At 40.9% G+C, this 19,061-nt stretch overlaps 1 protein-coding gene across 3 annotated transcripts in view; it reads right to left on the bottom strand.

Moving 5' to 3' along the window:
- The window catches only part of GLI3 (GLI family zinc finger 3), a 254,324-nt gene that overhangs the window by 87,514 nt on the left and 147,749 nt on the right, over positions 1–19,061 (bottom strand). The gene's annotated exons all lie outside the window — the stretch shown is intronic.

Genomic DNA, 19,061 nt, shown 5'->3' with positions numbered 1-19,061 from the left:
GGGTTTATGGAGAACCAACATCCAGAACCTTGTGCGTTCCTGATGCCACGTAAAAAATGACTGATATGTCAGTCTCTTTGGACAAAGAACTTCCAAAAAGAAAATTGGCTGGGCGGGTGTTTCACTTTCTTACAACAGATTTCAGCACCCTGTTTCTCTCCTTGCTGTCAAGGATGGAGTCAGATGCCAGTCAGCAAGCAAGGAGCAGTCTGTTAAACAAGTTACGGTATTTTTCCGTCTATATGACGCCCCCATGTATAAGACGCCCCCTATTTTGGGAGATTCTGATTTAAGAAAATTGGGGAAGATGTATTCATGTATAAGACGCCCCTAATTTTTTAGGGGAAAAACCTAGTCTTATACACAGAAAAATATGGTAACTCTTTATTCAAAGAAATGGCATACAAGTAAGTCTTATCCTCACCTTCAACCCCCTCAAAGGCTCCTCCTCTGCCCGATGTTTGCCAAGCAGTTTCAAACTGCTCTGGGCATCTCTAATCTCTATTCCGCTCTACACATCTCTCTGAGTGTCCTTGGAGACAAGCAGGCTCTCTGTGTCCTTCTGCAGTCTCTTGTCCATCCTCTTTTGCTTCAGCCTCCAAGTTGGAACTGCTCCATCACACGCTCCCCCTGTTCACTAAATCCTGTTGCCCCTTCAGCATGCAACAACTCCTCCCCACCCTTCTCCCCTGATCTCTCCTTGGTGTCCCACCACCGATCCCCAGGCTCTGAGCCTTCCTCCTCTGGGGTTTCCCCTGGGGGTTTCCCAGAAGGTGCATCCCCCCACACATCATCCAGCCAGTCAAATGTCTATTCTTCTCTGCTTCTGTGACCACCTCCTTCTTGGCATAGTATTTCAACACTTGCCAAAAATGGTAAAGTCTTTGGTGGTCTGATAGTTAGAATGAAATGAAATTTGCAGATATATTCACATATATGCAAATCAGTTTAATTTGCGCATATTTGCAGTGGCTGAGGGGTGGCATATGGTGGGGTACCACTCTTAGGAGCTCCTCAACAGAACAGAAATGCTAAATATTCTGGTCATCGCAAACATTTATCAAGGCAGTAGCCAATTAACTAAACGAAGATCTGCAGGGATCATATACAGCTAAACCACAGGAGGAGTTCTCTGTTGAGGCTGGTACCCATTGCCTCTCAGACAAGTTAACCATGACTCCTGCAACTGCTGTGTTGAGAGATTTACGTCGGGCTCGTGAAAATAATGAGAATGACTCCCAAAATCCTTATTTTTTATAAATAATTAAAGTAGGAATTCATTTTATTTTTCTCCTAATTTTTCATTTGGGGTTTTCTATTGCAATATGCAGGTGCCATGTTTACAAGGTATTTTCTGCAAACACGAAGGTGAGCAAAATGTTTTTAAAGGAAAGCTGAAATATGCATGATTTTATCAAGAGTCTCTAGGGACATGATAAAGTGCTGTGTGCTTCTAAATAGTGGCTCGCGTTGGGACTTCCGGAGGCGGCGCGAAACAGCAATGGCGGTCCTCTTCGCGCTGTGAAGAGGGGCTCCGCGGAAAAGGGTCGTCCGCTACGGCAAAGCGGAGACCCGTTAAGAAAAACCACAGGTAGAGTGAGCCTGTGGTCGTGGGACTCGGCGGGCACCAAGAGCGACCTCGGAAACGAAGAAGGGACCCCGTAAGGGGCTCCGGAACGTGGAGGGGGTAGCGGTGCTGTGAGTTCATCGCTCTTTCCGCGGGAGTGAAGCCGCGCGGCTGCTGCTGATGAGCGCTGACCTTTCTTCCTTGAACATTCGATTGGAATCAACTTACTCGTGAGTAAGGTTTTTGAGATTTGGGACTCTAAATTTCTGAAATTTGGCTGAAAGCGGGAGACGTTAAAAAGGAAGTCCGTCTTCCGGCTCTGTTTAAACACCAAGCAAAGAGCTATAAATCTGAAGCGCTGAGAGGGACTTTTAAGAAGTTGGAGTACACCTTGCAAATTCGAATTAAAGTGCATGGAAAGTTAAGAAAAGTTGAGAATTTCTTTTTTACAAGAGGATATAGGCAGCAACCTCTTCCTTTCTCTTTTGTGTGGATTACAAAGTTTCAAAACAGCTCTCGGGCTGTCTGGATACAAAAATCATCAGACTGCGGTAACTGTATATAAGACTTTAAAGTTACTTTGGGGCTACTTTTGTGGTTACAAATAAGGAACTGTGCATGCACCACTGTAAAGAACACGTACTCTCTGCTAGTTTAAATGAACTTTTGAAGGTTCTACCCCTTGGTTTTCGGTTTTTCTTTAACTTTTGGAACTTTTTGGAACTTTTAAAGAGGGGAATTTAATGGTGGAAACTTTTCACCTTTTTTTTCTCTTAACTTTTGGGAAGCTCCCCCTACTGGATTGTGGAATATATAGTCTCTGGGAACTGCAGGGTTTTTTGTAAAGCTTCTGCCTGGATGTTTACCTTTCGGTTTGTCTTTCCCATGGGATTTACAATTTGACCTTGCTACATGGACAGCTGTGGAATGAGTGGAGCCGCAAAAACAAGAGCTGCCAAAAAAGCAAAACAATCTGAGCTAATACAAACAACCTTGCCGGTGCAGCCTCGCAGATCATCAGTTCCAATAGTTACAGGTCTGCAAGAAGGAGAAATTAAACAGCCAGCTTTTCGGGACATGGCTGCAGGAGGACTAGATCCTGTATCTAAGGAAATTTTGGAACAGCTGGCAGCGTTAAATAAAAAGGCAGATGAGCAGGCCTCTAAGTTTGATCAGGTGACAGCCACAATCAACAAATTGACTGACCAAGTTTCTAAAAATTTAGAGGCCATTGGAAATTTGCAGGCAACAACAGCAGAAAATCGTAAATTAGCCGAAGAAGCAAATTTAAAGGCAGACCAAAATAAAAAGAGGATAGAGGAAGTAAGAGGAGAAGTAAGACCACTGAGCAGACAGCTTAATGAACAGCAAGCCTACCTGTCCATGGCAGAATTGAAAAACCGGGAAAGCAACCTTAGGATTAGGAATATACCAGAACTTGAGAAAGAAGATTTGATCAGCTACCTGACGGCAGAAATATCAAAGTTCTGGGGTATCGCAGAAGACAAGGACTTTAAAATTGTCACCGCCTTCAGGCTGGGAAGAGTAGCAAAGAAGGACAAACCAAGAGATTGCTTGGTCATTTTGAGATCTAAGCAAGAAAAAGATAACATACTCGGCCTTCATTTTAAAAATACATTGGTGATTCAGGGAAGAACTGCAGAAATCTTCAGAGACATTCCGAAACAGCTGTTGGATTTAAGAATTGCATATAAAGACCTCGCAAGCCTACTGAGAAACAACACAATCCCTTATAGGTGGGAATTCCCTCAAGGACTATCCTTCAGCATTAAAGGGAAAAAAGTGAGAATTAGATCAGCAGAAGACCAAGAAAAATTTTTGAACGACTACGGGGAGGACCTTCGGAAAGGAGTAGCAGGTGCCTGGCCACCACCTCCGCCTGGTGCATTACCTCCAGATCTTGACAGCAAGAAAGACACTCCTACTGGCTAACAATTTGATTCAAGATGTCTCTGCAGCTATTTAGTTGGAACATTCATGGTGCAAATTCCCCTGAGAAAAGGAAAAAGATTTTTCACATATTGAGAAAGGAACAATTGGACATCATATGCCTACAAGAAACACATGTGACTAGGCTCCATAGGAGAGTTTTAATTAACAAAAAATTAGGCCAAGAATTTGTTTCCTCAGACAAAGTTAAGAAAAGAGGAGTAGTGATTTATGCAAAAGAGAACCTAGCACCAAAGTTGATATTTAAAGATGAACAAGGAAGAATTTTGGCGATTGAAATCCAAACACAAGGAGAAAAATTTTTGATAGTAGGAGTATATGCACCAAATGAGGGGAAAGCGGAATTTTACAAAAAGCTGCATGAGATAATGTTGGATCATATAGACTACACTAACATCATTTTGATGGGAGATATGAATGGAGTCGTCTCTACACATATGGATAAGTCACAAAACCAAAATTTGACTAAAGATGGCAGACTACCTAAATCTTTTTTTGAACTGACAGACAATATGGACTTGATCGACATTTGGAGGACCAAAAACCCACTAGGTAAAGAAGGGACTTTCTTTTCTGAGGCTCACCTATCATGGACAAGAATTGACCAAATTTGGATAACTAGAGGGCTGGCCCCTAAGACAAAAAAAATAGAGATCTGCCCTAAAACCTGCTCCGACCATAACGCATTGAAAATGGATCTGAGACTTGTGCCAGCTGGATCCTTCAGATGGAGAATGAATGACACTTTGTTCAGAGATCAGGAGATTGTGAAGAAGGCCCAAAAAACGTTGAAGGATTATTTTGAAATCAATATGAATACCCCGGTGGACAAGAGAACAATCTGGGACGCAAGCAAAGCTGTAATGAGGGGGTTTCTGATTCAACAAAATTCTATTAAGAAAAAACTCTGGAATGGGAAAAGAGATAAGATTTTAGAGAAGATACGAGAGGGTGAAAAAAGACTTAGACTTAACCCAAAGTCAAAAGAAGTGTTAAGAGAAATTAAGTTCCATCAAGCACAATATGCCAAATTGATAAACCAAGAAGTAGAATGGAAAATTAAACAAATGAAACAAAGATCTTTTGAATCAGCAAACAAATGTGGAAAATTATTAGCATGGCAGCTGAAAAAGAGACACAAATTGAATTCTATTACCAACTTGGAGGTTGATGGAGAAAGTATTCAGAAACCAGAAGAAATTAGAAAGTGTTTCCAGAGATATTTCAAAAAACTGTTTACTCAAGGTCCACAGGCGGAGGAGGAGATTATTCAATTTTTAAAAAGTAACGGATTGAAAAAATTATCCCAAGATAAACAAACAACCCTGAATTACAGAATAACACAGCAGGAAATAGAAAGTGCCATTCAGAACATGCAATTGGGGAAATCCCCAGGCCCAGATGGACTCACCTCCAAATATTACAAGGTTTTAAAAGATTATTTGATTCAACCATTAGTGGAGGTGTGTAACCAAATTATGGAGGGGAAGGGGGCTCCGGAATCGTGGAAAGAAGCATTCATCACTTTGATACCAAAATTGGAATCTGAAAAGACTCAACTCAAGAATTATCGTCCTATTTCACTCCTGAATGTGGATTACAAAATTTTTGCTGACATTCTGGCAAGTAGATTTAAAAAAGTTCTGAATGAAGTAATTCATAAAGACCAAGCAGGCTTTCTCCCTGGTAGACATCTGTCTGACAACACTAGGAACATTATAGATGTTCTGGAGCTACTACAGACAAATTTGAACACAAGAGCTGTATTAATTTTTATAGATGCAGAGAAGGCCTTTGACAATATATCTTGGAAATTTATGAAGAGAAATTTGGAAGGGATGGGAGTGGGAGGGGCGTTTCAAAATGGTATAGAAGCAATCTATTCAGAGCAAAAAGCTAAATTGATAGTGAATAATGTGGTGACAGAAGAGTTCAGAATTGAAAAAGGAACACGACAGGGGTGCCCCCTATCACCCCTGCTATTTATCTCGGTCCTGGAGGTACTGCTGAACTTGATTAGAAAGGATCGGGAGGTACAAGGAATACAGGTCGGAGGTAAACAATACAAGTTGAAGGCCTTTGCAGATGATTTGGTTTTAACACTACAGGAGCCAGAATCTAGTACTAAAAGAGCTTTAGAATTAATTTATGAGTTTGGTCAGGTGGCAGGATTCAAGTTGAACAAACAAAAAACAAAGGTTTTGGCGAAAAATCTGACTTCTTTAGAAATAGATGAGTTTCAGAAAGAAACGGAGTTAAATGTGGCTAAAAAAGTGAAATACCTGGGGGTGAATTTGACCGGGAAAAACTTGAATTTATTCAAAGATAATTATGAAAAATGCTGGATTGAAATTAAAAAGGATTTAGAAATCTGGTCAAGACTAAAACTTACCTTGTCGGGAAGAATTGCAGCTGTAAAGATGAATGTATTGCCAAAGATGTTATTCTTGTTTCAAACCCTGCAGATCGTGGATAGAGTGGAGTGTTTTGGAAAGTGGCAGAAGGACATTACGAAATTTGTCTGGCAGGGCAAAAGGCCCCGGATAAAACTTAAAATACTAACAGATGCTAAAGAAAGAGGGGGGTTTGCCCTGCCGGACTTAAGGTTATACTATGAGGCAGCATCCTTCTGCTGGCTGAAGGATTGGTTTCTACTAGAAAACACTGATGTCCTAGATCTGGAAGGGTTTAACAATGCTTTTGGATGGCATGCATATTTGTGGTACGACAAGGTAAAGGTACATAAATTGTTCAAGAGCCATATTGTCAGGAAAGCTTTGTTTAATGTCTGGACTAGATACAAGGACTTATTTGAAAATAAGACACCGAGGTGGTTGTCACCAACGGAGGCGAAGACCACCAAAGTACTTAACATGGAGAGTGGTTGGGCTAAATATTGTGAGATAATAGAAAAAGTTGGAGATAATTGGAAGCTGCAGAGTTTAGAAAAAATAAAGGACAAGGTGCGAGACTGGTTTCTCTATGCCCAAATTCAAGAGATGTTTAAAAAAGATAAAAAGATTGGTTTCCAGGTGGAAAAATCAAAATTAGAGACAGAACTACTTGAACCTAAGACGAAAGTGCTCTCAAGAATGTATAACTTGCTGCTTAAATGGAATACACAAGATGAGTTAGTTAAATCAGCTATGATTAAATGGGCTCAAGACATTGGTTACAACATCATGTTTGAAGACTGGGAAAGGTTATGGAACACCGATATGAAATTCACGGCATGTAGTGCCTTGAAAGAAAACATTATGAAAATGATATATAGGTGGTACATGACCCCAGTCAAACTTGCAAAGATTTACCATTTGTCTGATAAAAGGTGTTGGAAGTGTAAGGAAGCTGAAGGAACGTTCTTTCACCTCTGGTGGACATGCCCGAAGGTGAAGGCATTCTGGGAAATGGTTTATAATGAGTTGAAAAAGGTATTTAAGTATACCTTTACTAAGAAACCAGAGGCCTTTCTCCTGGGCATTGTGGGCCAGAGAGTGACAAAGAAGGATAGAACTTTCTTTTTATATGCAACTACAGCAGCAAGAATTCTATTGGCTAAATATTGGAAGGTACAGGAGCTACCCACGCTGGAAGAGTGGCATACGCAGCTGATGGACTATATGGAACTGGCCGAAATGACTGGCAGAATCCGAGACCTGGGAGAAGAGGCAGTGGAAGAGGACTGGAAAAAATTTAAGGACTATTTACAAAAACATTATAAGTTATGTGAATGTTGAGAATTTGTTAAGTTTTTAGACAACAAGCTTCAGATTTCAAATTTTTGATATTGCTGAATTTAAGTTCTGATGATGAAATGACTAAAGTCTAGGGTAAAGTTTCTATATTGAGGACTGTTGGAATTGTGAACTAACAATATTTCCCCTAAACCTAATATACAATTGAGGAAAGTACAAAACACAGGAAACAAGGTATTAATTTGCTGTAACTTTATTTTATTGAAAAAGATGCAGGGGATGGAAGATGTGGGGAAGTCCAGTAGATCATGAAAAATTGTTTTGTAAAGTAAGATCTCTTTTTTGCTTATAACCTTTTTCCTTTTCTTTCTGTAAAACTGCCTTTGTTGAATAACTGACGATGTATCTGACCTTGGAAAAAAGCAAATAAAAACATTATTATAAAAAAAAAAAAATAAATAGTGGCTCGCGTTTTTGGGTCTGGGGAAGCACTTGGTTCAGTTGTATTCAATGCATCAGCTCCCACAAATGCATAATGGTATATCAAGACATTATAAGGTATGTGTAATCCCCCCCCACCCTTTAGCTACTCCAGCTAACATGCAAAATTATCTCTTCTCAAACCTCCTGCCTTCCCTAGCATTACCCTCTGTTCTGGTCATTCTGATCCTCAACCCTACTCAAGTGTTCTCACCACACATATTAAGGAATTGGAGCAGGGCAACCCAAACCCAACATCTCCATCCCTGCTAGTTCCAGATCCAACCTTTAAGTGTTGAGCAGGAAAGTCTGAGGGGGCTTCTTTGAGAGTTCTGCAGAATCTGCCCCACTATCAGGAATCCTGTGCAACTGGGTCTCCCAAATGCAGGGAGGATTCTAAGTGCATTCAGCAGAAAACACAAAGAATCCCTTTCCAGGCCTTCAGATTAGCATACAAAGATGTGAGACTGCAGCCAAGAGGATGGTAAGAAGAAGAGTCTTGCATCTCCTTCCATGTACACCCGGGCAAACGCCTGAATAAGACTTGCTCTATGATCCTCCTCCAACATTCTCAGTCCATTAACTTCAGCTAGGCTCCATAACCTCACACATGGGAGTGAAGACCAATAATGCCCAAGTCTCTTAGGCAACAACGTAGCAGGAGAATATCTACCATACCATCATTGAAGCCAAACTAGAGAAGATATCAATTCTTTCCTTCCTTGATGAAACATGGGGCTCAGGTCCTGCTGTCCCCCTCTGTGGTTCAAAGCTAACTCTTCCTCTTATTGGGAAGCAAAGCTCTATAATTTCCTATCAAAAACTCCTTTCAACAGAGTAAGGTAATACAGAGGAAGAGAATCTATTTTAACACCCTAGCTCTCTGACAGCCTCAACCCACCCTAAAGATCAGTCTAGGCGATTAGGACCACCGTTTGTAAATAAAGATGCATCATTAAAATGATTTTGCTGAAGAAATAATTCAAATAATTGAGCCAAGTCAAGACAGGAAGTGAACCAAGATACAAGCACTAACTAAAACTGTCGGTTACTGAAATGCTTTATACATGGGGCTGCTTCTGAAGACGGTGCAGAATTCAGCAGCCAGATTGCTTCACTGGGGCAAGAAGGGTTGAGCGGATAACACCGAACCTGGCCTGGCTGCTGATTAGTTTCTGGGCCCAATTCAAAGTACTGGTTTTGACCTATAAAGCCTTAAATGGTTCAGGACTGCAATACCTCAAGGACTGCCTCTTTCCATATGAACCGACCTGGACCCTGGCCTCTCCATTTGAGGCTCTTCTTTGTGTCCCCCCTCCACAAGAGGTCGGGAGGATGGCAACATGAGAATGGGCCCATTCTGTGAGGGAATGATCTCCCCAAGGAGGCTTGCCTGGCACCTTCATTCCGTCTCTTTTGGCTAATTAAACAATATATTTAGAACTGGTGCAGGGTGGTGGTTATTGTTATGTTTGTTATTATGCTATGTCCTTTTCCTGTTTTTATACAGTAAACTGCCCTGTGATCCTTGGAAGAAGGGCAGTACAGTGGTACCTCAGGTTACATACACTTCAGGTTACATACGCTTCAGGTTATAGACTAACCCAGAAATACTACCTCGGGTTAAGAACTTTGCTTCAGGATAAGAACAGAAATCATGCAGTGGCGGTGCGGCGGCAGCGGGAGGCTCCATTAGCTAAAGTGGTGCTTCAGGTTAAGAACAGTTTCAGGTTAAGAACGGACCTCTGGAACGAATTAAGTACTTAACCTGAGGTACCACTGTATATAAATTTAATAAAAACTTTTGTGTCAGAAACCTATTCCCATGTACCTGTCCCTGTGTCACTGGATGCTGTCATATCAAGCCACCTACTTGTGAAGACGTCCGCACATGAGATTTATCCTGACATTGTGTCTATGTAACACACAAGAACTTCTTAAGGGGCCAGCTGTCACTTGAGCATTATGTAAACAGCAACTAGGAAGAATTATACTGAAAAACTCTTTGGATAGATTTGTATAGGAGCAGCCACTGAAATGTGCCAATCACACCGGAAGAGGTATGTGTGAAGCAGATGTCATTCTGTCAGTTTATGATGTCCTGGCAAAAGGGTTAAAGAAGCCAAACTGTAAGGCAGCAACTATGAGAGGGGCATCATCCAACCAAAACACAAACATATGAATTGCCCTGACTCAACTCTTGTAATAAAATCAGTGTGACTTGAAAGCACTGAAATTTTGGTGAATCAATTCAAGATAAAAGTCTTTATATGAATGATCAAACCTCGTTTTGAACCTCTCCCCCCCCCATTACTCTCACACTTTATACCTCTTTTGATTTCTAACCTACGATGTGAAGGCATAGGACACATTACTGATACTGAAACTTAATAGGCCTAACGCTATATGATGTCTGGATAGGAGATGATATATGTAAATGCACACATATGTAAATGATTCTGAGTAATTCGTATCTATTAATTCTTTCCAATCACTCAGCCACAAATTATATGGTGTCAAAGGCTCAAATGTCTTCTGCAGTGAGCTCAAAAGAACTGACATAATTCACACTTGCCCCCTCCAGTGGGCTAAACTTTACACTATTTATCCAATTCACCATGACTCAATCACAACAATATCAGGGTTGAAAAGCTTCTTTGTTAACCAGTTCAAGAACGGCACCTTATATGACAGAATATATGTTGAAATTAGTGCATATGTGTGATGCGTTTTTCTGAAATATGTGTGTTCGTTGTTTTCTCCTGCTGACAGCTCTTGCTGGATTTAAGCAGCCTGTCAAGACTACATTAGTGTGCAGATATCCGTATAACACCCCCACCACCACCCCCAAAAAGGGAGGGTCAAAGAAACGTCTCTAACCTTCTCTCACTTAATGCTCCTAACTAAGCTAACGTAATATGCATTTGTTTAAGATGCCCTCTTGTTTCATTGATGCACTGAGAGAAAGAAAAAAATTCCACCCCAACCAGTTTTGGAAGACGCCCTGGCCACTATCTGAGCAACTGATGAGCTGCATGTGGTCATTAGAGTCCTCTGCTCTGAAATCACACCCTGGATGGCGATAGGGTCTGCCTGGATGCTGATTGATTAGAAGAAAGCAGAACTATGTAGCCATGCAAAACACACACACACACACACACACACACACACACACACAGCTACACTAAGCCACATATTTAAATGCTAAAGAACCTTTCACCGTTGACTTCACAACCATTAGAAGCTTCCAAATTAACAGCATTTCTCATATCCAGGTCTCTGCATTTTATCTTCTTTATTCTTTCAAATCCTGAAATTGCTTGGATAAGAGTTGAGGCTTTTTTTTTTAATACATACATTTCTAAGAGCAGCCTGAACTTTTAGGGGAAATTGAAGAGGCTTTCTGTCAACTACAGCTAAATCCTGCCTTTCTATATCAAAACCCCTTGCTAGAAAATTACTGTGCAGATGATAAGGCTGAAAGATATAATAAAAAGTGACTCTACTCAATTTACACTGCAATATTGGTATGACTGAATATTTTTCATTCAGGTGACTGATAAAATCACTAAACTGTATTGGAGATAAATAAAGGAGGCTTCTGTCAAGAATAAACACCATTAATCATAAAGTCTCACCCTCAAGAGTGGCTGTGCTCTGCCTCTGCACAAATACACCCTTGCAAGTGGCATGAAACTACTTGCTCTTCTCCCCCTTGTTTGCTTAGGGAATCTGCACGCTTCTTCTTTCTGGTGTATATATCCCGCTTCCCCACCTGCCGATGTCTAGGGTACTAATCTGCAGACACACATGTTTGTTTTTTTCCAATGGGCTCATCTAAGCATCGTGTGTGTGTTATTGTTATCTGCAACTGACTTAATTGTGCTTCATGCTCATGATCAAAAGCAAACACCTCTTTCTAAGAAGTATGACAGAGACCTGAATAACTGTAGCATCCCACATGCAAATTTTTCATTCTAACTGGCAAAACGGCACATCAGTTTGCAAATCTATTTGCTTCTATTCTCTTCTATTCTATATCGCTTAATGCCAAGGTGGCTTCTAAGCACTTTATATCCATGGCTGAACAATAGTTATTCAAAGCTTTCCAATTTTTCCCAATGTTCTCCATTTAAATTGTCTATGACCTTATATGTGAGTTGTCATCAGGTTTCAATTCCACCATGTTTGGTGCCCCTAACTCCCCCCCCCCCAAAAAAAATGAACAAATGCACCCATGACATCAGAATGTTAAGATGCAAAGCACAGTCCTCTCAATTACTTTATTCTAGGAATCAACAATCAGGGGACTTCAGTTTAAATGAACTGCTACAGAAGCCTTTTTAATCTATTTATCTCCATGTCTAAAATATATTTAAAACAATATTCACATTATGTCAATTTGCTTCACTGCGTCCATGCACCCTTACACCTAATTGCCCAGGTGACCCAGAAATTCAAACCTGTTTAATTATGATGTTGTGAATCTTCTAGACGTATAAAAGCCAATAAACAAGATTTATCATTCTAGAATGACCAAAAAATGAAGTCAATGGTGGAGTTCTGAAAGCGTGGGACTAAACTGCTCTGTGATCCTCAGATGAAGGTCACTGTTTCAGAAAGCAAATTTAACATCCATTTCAGTCGTGTCCTTAAATGCACCATGTACCGTAATTGGGTGAAGTTGCTATTCACTCCCTTTTCTTTAACTTCAATGAACTTTCTCAATGTATCATTGCAATTCTTCCTAACATTAATTTATCTCAATCCACATCTATGCAGAACACATTCTTGCTGATGAACGGCATCATGGCACTTTGATCCTGGAGGGGGCAGAAATATGGAGTAGCCTTCCGCTGTAACTGCTGTTTTCAAGTGGCTGGGCGGGGGGGGGGAGCGTAAGAGTTGGTGGAGCTACTAGCCTGGTGAATCCCTTCACAATCATGGGTTTTCAGAGACCCTGTCTTAAGTTAACTGATCTAAAGTCTCTCTAGGTTGGAGGGAAATAAGTAAAATCAGTCTACAACCCATTCCTAAAGCAAATGGTGGTTCAAGAAATTCACATGCTATTAAAATGGAGTAAAGTAGAGCCCTGTGCACTAATGAGGTTTAAAAATGTACTTAGGTCTTCATGTGCAAGGAAGCCGTTCGCTTCCTTGGCACAGACCAATAGAGAGTTGGAGTTGAGGCATAATCAGGCAGGCAGCAACCAAATCGACTGGAAGAATTAGGAGACTTGCGGCCCCCGAGGAATGCAATTCATGCGGAAAAGCAGTTGCCAGAGTGAGGCTAGGGAACCGCGTGGGAAGAAAACAAAATAAACAGTCCAACAAAGAAAACAAAGCCTCTGCAATAAGGGCTTTTCCAGTGCTTGAGTACACTGAAACTTCAGAGGGTGCCTATGACAAAACCCCCACCAAACGCAAACCTCTCTGTGAGCAAAGACACCAAAAAAATGATGTCCTAGGTCAAAAATGAGCCACAAAAATTCCACAAGGTATTTTTGTTTAAAGCTTGTGTGTGTGTGTGTGTGTGTGTGTGTTTGGGTGCACAAGAGCCAGATGGAGCACAGATAACCCAACAGTGAGCCATTGTTATAATATAAGCAAGCTGAAGTCAAGTCTTGATAATTACTTCTGGTTTTCCTTTTTTCTGTCCTTCATATATCATGTAAAAATGACACCAGCAGACGAGTGAAGGGTCTAGCTGGTCCTGACCACGTATCACAAAGGTAAAAAAGTGTATGCATACTTGTGCTATACAAACTTTAGACTCAATCCTAATTCTCTCAGGCAAAATTCTGATGACACTTAATTTCAGATTTTGCCCCTATTGGTGTTTGTGTAGGAGGCTTTACATAAGACGGTATGGACAGATTGAGCTAAAAGAAAATAATAAAACACTGAAGCCAGCTTAATAACAGTTCCTCAGGTGATACTTTTGACTGGCAGGAAATGTTAACCAACAATTGTCAAAGCAAAGACTTTTGGCATCAGCCCACAAACAGCAGTATATCAGCTCCCCAACAAGTAGATCTGCTTTGATCCATTTGTATTTTGTGTTTCTTTAAAAGATTTGGATATTATCTCCACTGCATTGCCCCCTTAAGTGCATTACTAAATCCTCTCCTCCCTCTGTATCATTGATAATTAAGAAGCAGCAGTAGCTATCCTTTGAAAATGCCAGAGTGGTTATTATTTCAACAGGTTTCAACCTCTCTGGCTTGCCCTATGTACTCTTGGCAGCTATGAAGGACTTCTTTATCCTGGCTAGCTGCCTACAAAGGCTCTCAGATTACCCTCCATGTTCTCAATGTCTGCGTTGTGATTCTAACATATTTTCAATCATTAAAAGGAAAAAAAATCCATTCCATTTCAAACACCTAAAATAAGTCATGTTCGCAATATTAAGCAACAACCCTCTGGGACTTTTGTTTTAATTACGATTTTACATGCTGTAACGTGAGCTTGTGAATTAAAGGAAAATAAATGAGAGAGGGTGACTGTAAATTTTTAAGGCAAATTCACTTCTCAAAACAGTAAATGTATCACTGATACATTTACTGCTAAGATTCTGAAAGTGTGAATAATGCTGTGGTTTAAAAATATCATTTACAGGTTCGTAATTGTCCTTAATAATGGCTGGTAATGTTAATTATCCTGCATGCTTTTCATTTCTGCCCTGGAAATTCAAAACTAACATGCACTATACCATGCTACAGATTAGCAACTGTGTTTACTATCTGCAGGATCCCTATTAAACGTTGTTATGCAGACACAAAATGTATGTCAAATGTGTTTTAAAGTTACTGGTGACTCCAGCCATCACCTTTCTGTTTAAGCATTGGGATCAGGGCCGGGTTTCTGTATAGGCTAAGTAGGCTGCAGCCTAGGGCTTCTAAATTTAGGGGGCCTCCCCAGTGAGTAGTCTCCCCTCTCCCCCAATTGCAAACCCAATGGTGTGGGGGGGGGGCCCTTGGAGTGGCCCGCAGGATCCAATTTGGCCCAATTGCTCCAATTGCCTTTTGAAAGTGACAAACTTAGACAAACAAATTTTGACGAAGTTTTGGATCATTTTTGCTATGAGGAAGGCTAGAAAAAAACATTTGTAGTCTTACTTTATTTGATGGTTGTAGTTTACTTCTTAATATGTATTTTAAATCTGACTGTTTAATGAGAACATAAAGTAGATTCTAAAAGTGCCACACTGTCAGGTAATCATGGTCATATTGTTTACGCCTCTCAGGCAATATAATTTGTAAACTCAAGGTTTTTTAAAAAGTACATTACAATTTCATTTTTCTAAAAAGTAATGCTTATTCCACAAAAGGTTTACAAAGTTCAGTTACTGCAAAAGTTTTTCAGTGTTAATTTTAACATTCATGCATTTTTTTAAATCACCATGGTATTTAACAATAACATTTTATGTCCTTTAGAGGAGAAAATTGTGAGTTGCAAAAAAATTTAATACCCGTCATCATCCTTGGCTTCACTCAGTTTTGTTTATAACACTCTTCCATTTTCTTCTAGTCGTGAGGGTGGGGGGTTGGGGGGGCTCACAAGTGGAGCAGTCTAGGGCCGCTCTTCATCGAAATCCAGCCCTGATTAGGATGTCCTGCTATGCATCGTACAGTCAGTCCACGTTAGTGTCATGAGCCTACTCATTTGATCACCCCGTGCTAAAGGCCAATTGACTCTAGAAAAATAGATGTGGGGGCTAAAGTCTAAGGCAAGAGGGTGACCAGTAAGGAGCAGCTTCAAAGCATCACCAGTTTTGCTAGCAGGCGCTTGGGAGGAGCTGCCCCTGAAACAATTGGGGAGAAAGCCAATGCCAATGGCCCACAGGGAGCCCCGTGAGAAGAAATGTTTGCCTCTCCTCCCAGTTCCCCCAGAGCCATGGTTTGCTGGAGGGCTGATATGAAGAGCGACCCCTACCAAAGCTCAGACAGTGGTGGGGAGAGACCATGCCACTGGGCTCACTGACCCTGCTAGGAAGGTGGGGTTTGGCCTCCAGCTCCAGTTTTCCCAGCAGGGAGGTCTTCTCCAGCTCCAGTTAATCTAGTTGGGGAAGAATTTGTGGATTTTCAATGCTGGCCTCTCCTCTGAGGTGAGCATTACCAAGTTCCTGATGCTCATTTCCATGCCTGACTCCAGTGAAGTATCCTGGCGCCTCTAGTTTGAATTTGGGAGAGTTTTGTCTTTTCTTAGTGAGAGGGTGACGTGCACTAATCAAAATGGATGAGCACTATGTTGAAGGATGGTTGAGGAAGACATTACTTTCGTTTCACAGACGATATATGTACATTAGTGTCACTTTCACAAAGGCATGATTTATCTTTATCCTCACACAGACCATTGCTGTGCAACATGGACATTTTGATATTCGTCTTGAACAATTAAACAACAACAACAACCTTAAGCTTGTAAATTTTAGTTCTCTTTAAAAACAATAAAAACCAAGAGTGTAAATTTTAGTCATCTTTGAAGCAAGACTTAACAAGAATGGAAGTACAGTATTATACTTTTTTTAAAAAAAGGCTGTCACACTTCCACTGCCTCACAGGCCAGTGCAACAGGTTTGACAGAAGCCTCTATAGAGCTCCCTTCCTTCCAGTTCACTGAATTTGAATACCTCAGTCAATATCTGCTCACTGCCTAATAATGCTGACTACAGCACAAAGAAAAGCACAGGAACTTTGTCCAAGAAACTCCAGAAGCAAAAAATATCCCACTTGTTCATTCTTTGCCACAGATAGGTCAATGATGTCCTGAATTTTATATACAACATAAATATTGAAGCACACTCAGTTCAACATTACGGTATTTTATCCAACAAGTGTACTAATCCTCCCTCCACATTTCAAACTTTATATAATCACGAGGACTACACTGAAAGGGCAACTAGGCTCCATACCCCACCTATGGGAGCTATACATTATGGGGGTCATCTCTGTGGTAGCACCAATTGTTTAACTCCCTTTGATGTCTGCCTGGCGCCAACGGTGGTTTCTCTTTAGTGCCAGTTTAAGACCTGGTTGTTTCTCGGAGATTTAAGAATTGTTATTTTTGTAGTTTATCAGCTTAGTCCACCATTTTGTTTTTTAAGATTATGGTAATCATTGCTTTATCTGCTCTGTTTTATTGGTGGTACTGTTCTCTGCCCTGAGAACAATTTGATATACATTCTTCAGTACTTTCTACATGGCCCTCAAATCTTTTGAAGAAGGGCGGTTAAGAAATATTTTAAATAAAATACTTCAGTATGTATGCATTTCATTTTTGGGGAGGGGTATTAATAGCTGCCTATTATATTATATTTAGGATTTTTTGTGTAACTGTGAAAGTCAGTGGGCTATTTAAGGTTGAAGAGGATTTTATGGCTTTTGATTTGTTACGTCTTTGACATTTTGATTTGTGAACTGCTCTGGGCTTTTCCAAATTAAGCACTCTATAAAAAATAAGCTACATTTTTTTTTGGGGGGGGGGGAATGAAGAAGTGGTTCAGCTGCAAATTTCAAATTCTAAAAGGGGCCTAACGCTCCACCCACACAGACCTTTTTTCTCTAACTAAGCCTGTGCCTGGATTTCATCTGGCATGCTGTGCAGCTGAAGTCAGATGTATCTCAGAGAGTTGATGCAGACAACTCAGGCAAGCAAACAGCGGAGGACCTGCAGTGGGAAGTGCTGTCTTGAAAGCCCCACTCAGGCATGGAACTCACAGGGTGGCCTCAGGCAAGTCACTGCCTTCTCTACAAAATGAAACAGTCTAGTACCTGCTGGCCTGACTTGAAGGAAGGCTGATTTGGCCTCAGGTCCAATGTATTCTGCCCTTAAGGGAATCCCTTGCCTTACATATCAGGCTGCCCCTATTTGCTCTATCTGAGGAAGCTGAAATCCCACCTCAAGGGGAAGCACGCACCATGCTATACTGGGTTACTTGCAAGTTTTTCACAGACCCCCTCATTGAGTCTCAGGAACAGAAACTAATTTTTGACCAGTTTTGCAGATATATTTCCAAATGAAGATTGATGAATTCCAGATCGAAGGATCCACATACAGTGCCAAAAAGGTCACTAAATCTATACAAAACTCCCATTGAGTTTTATAAATGATGCAATATCACTCCATACCTAAAGCAGGAGACCACAGCTCTGGTCTAGACTCCAGGCTTCCTCTTTCCTGGCTTGTAAGAGGCCAGTTACTGGAAAAACTCTTTCCAGCTGACTTTCCAGTCCTAGAGTAAGATGCAAAGTGATGTACATCTGATCCAGCAAAAACATCTTCTAAGCTACACTCAAGACATAATGCACTTTCTAAGAACCATTTTCTTTCTCTTACCGAGGGTTCCATGCTAGTATTTTCTTTGTTTAGTACTACTGTACTTCTTCTGGAGGCATCAGTATCAGAAACAGGATTTCATTCCATGTATCACACCAATGGCATTGGAACGTCCAAGGTAAGAAGGGCCTGTTTGCCTCTTTTGCCTTCACAGAATCATAGAGTTGCTGTAGAGTTGGGAGGGACCCCCAGGGTCACCCAGTCCAACCCCCTGCAATGGAGGATTCACAACTAAAGCATCCCTAACAGATGGCCATCCAATCTCTGCTTAGAAACCTCCAAGGAAGGAGAATCCATCACTTCCCAAGGCAGCTCTTACTGTCAGAAAGTTCTTCCTGATGTTTAGTCGGAATCTGACTCAATATATCTTAGAAACAAAATCTACAGTCCACTTAGACCCTATGAACTATCTGCTCCCTCTGGGTTTGCTGAGAATTTCCTCTTACACCATTCTGCTGGCAGACGCCTTTCCATCACAGGCATTCACTTTTTGATACCGCACTTTCTAAGTTAATCTCTGCATGGACAATGCAGAACAGCACAACTGAACTGAGAGACCTGTGAAGCAAATGTTATGCAAAATAAAAGTGATTGTTATTTTAAGTATGTAGAAATACATCTTGTAATGGATATAGTATAACAGTCTGTTGTACTGTATGCTAATAAAGTATACCAAAAGCACATAGATCCTATCCTAGACCTCTGGGATTTAACAGTGGAAGAACTTTTCTGTACATGCAGGTCTCGCTATCCGAACACAAGGCGTTCTCAGGAAATCGTTTGTTAGACAAGCATTTGCATAATGAGTCAACAATTTCCACTGATTCCTATGGGAAAAGTTTTAATGGTTTTTTCCAAGCACAGAATGCTGATCCCCCCCCCCCCAAGTGATGGAAACCCTTCAAAACCCTGCAAAAGAAGCAGGGGCCATGCTAATCTTCTCTGTATCGTTCCAATTTTAGCATATGGACTGCCGGAGCGAGCACAAAAACAAGGAAGGAAAAATGCTCT

The sequence above is a fragment of the Podarcis melisellensis genome (genome assembly GCF_964234715.1).
Source record: "Podarcis melisellensis genome assembly, chromosome: 12".
Lineage (NCBI taxonomy): Eukaryota > Metazoa > Chordata > Lepidosauria > Squamata > Lacertidae > Podarcis > Podarcis melisellensis.
The sequence above is the reverse complement of the archived record's forward strand: the minus strand, read 5'-3'. Positions and strand labels throughout refer to the sequence as shown.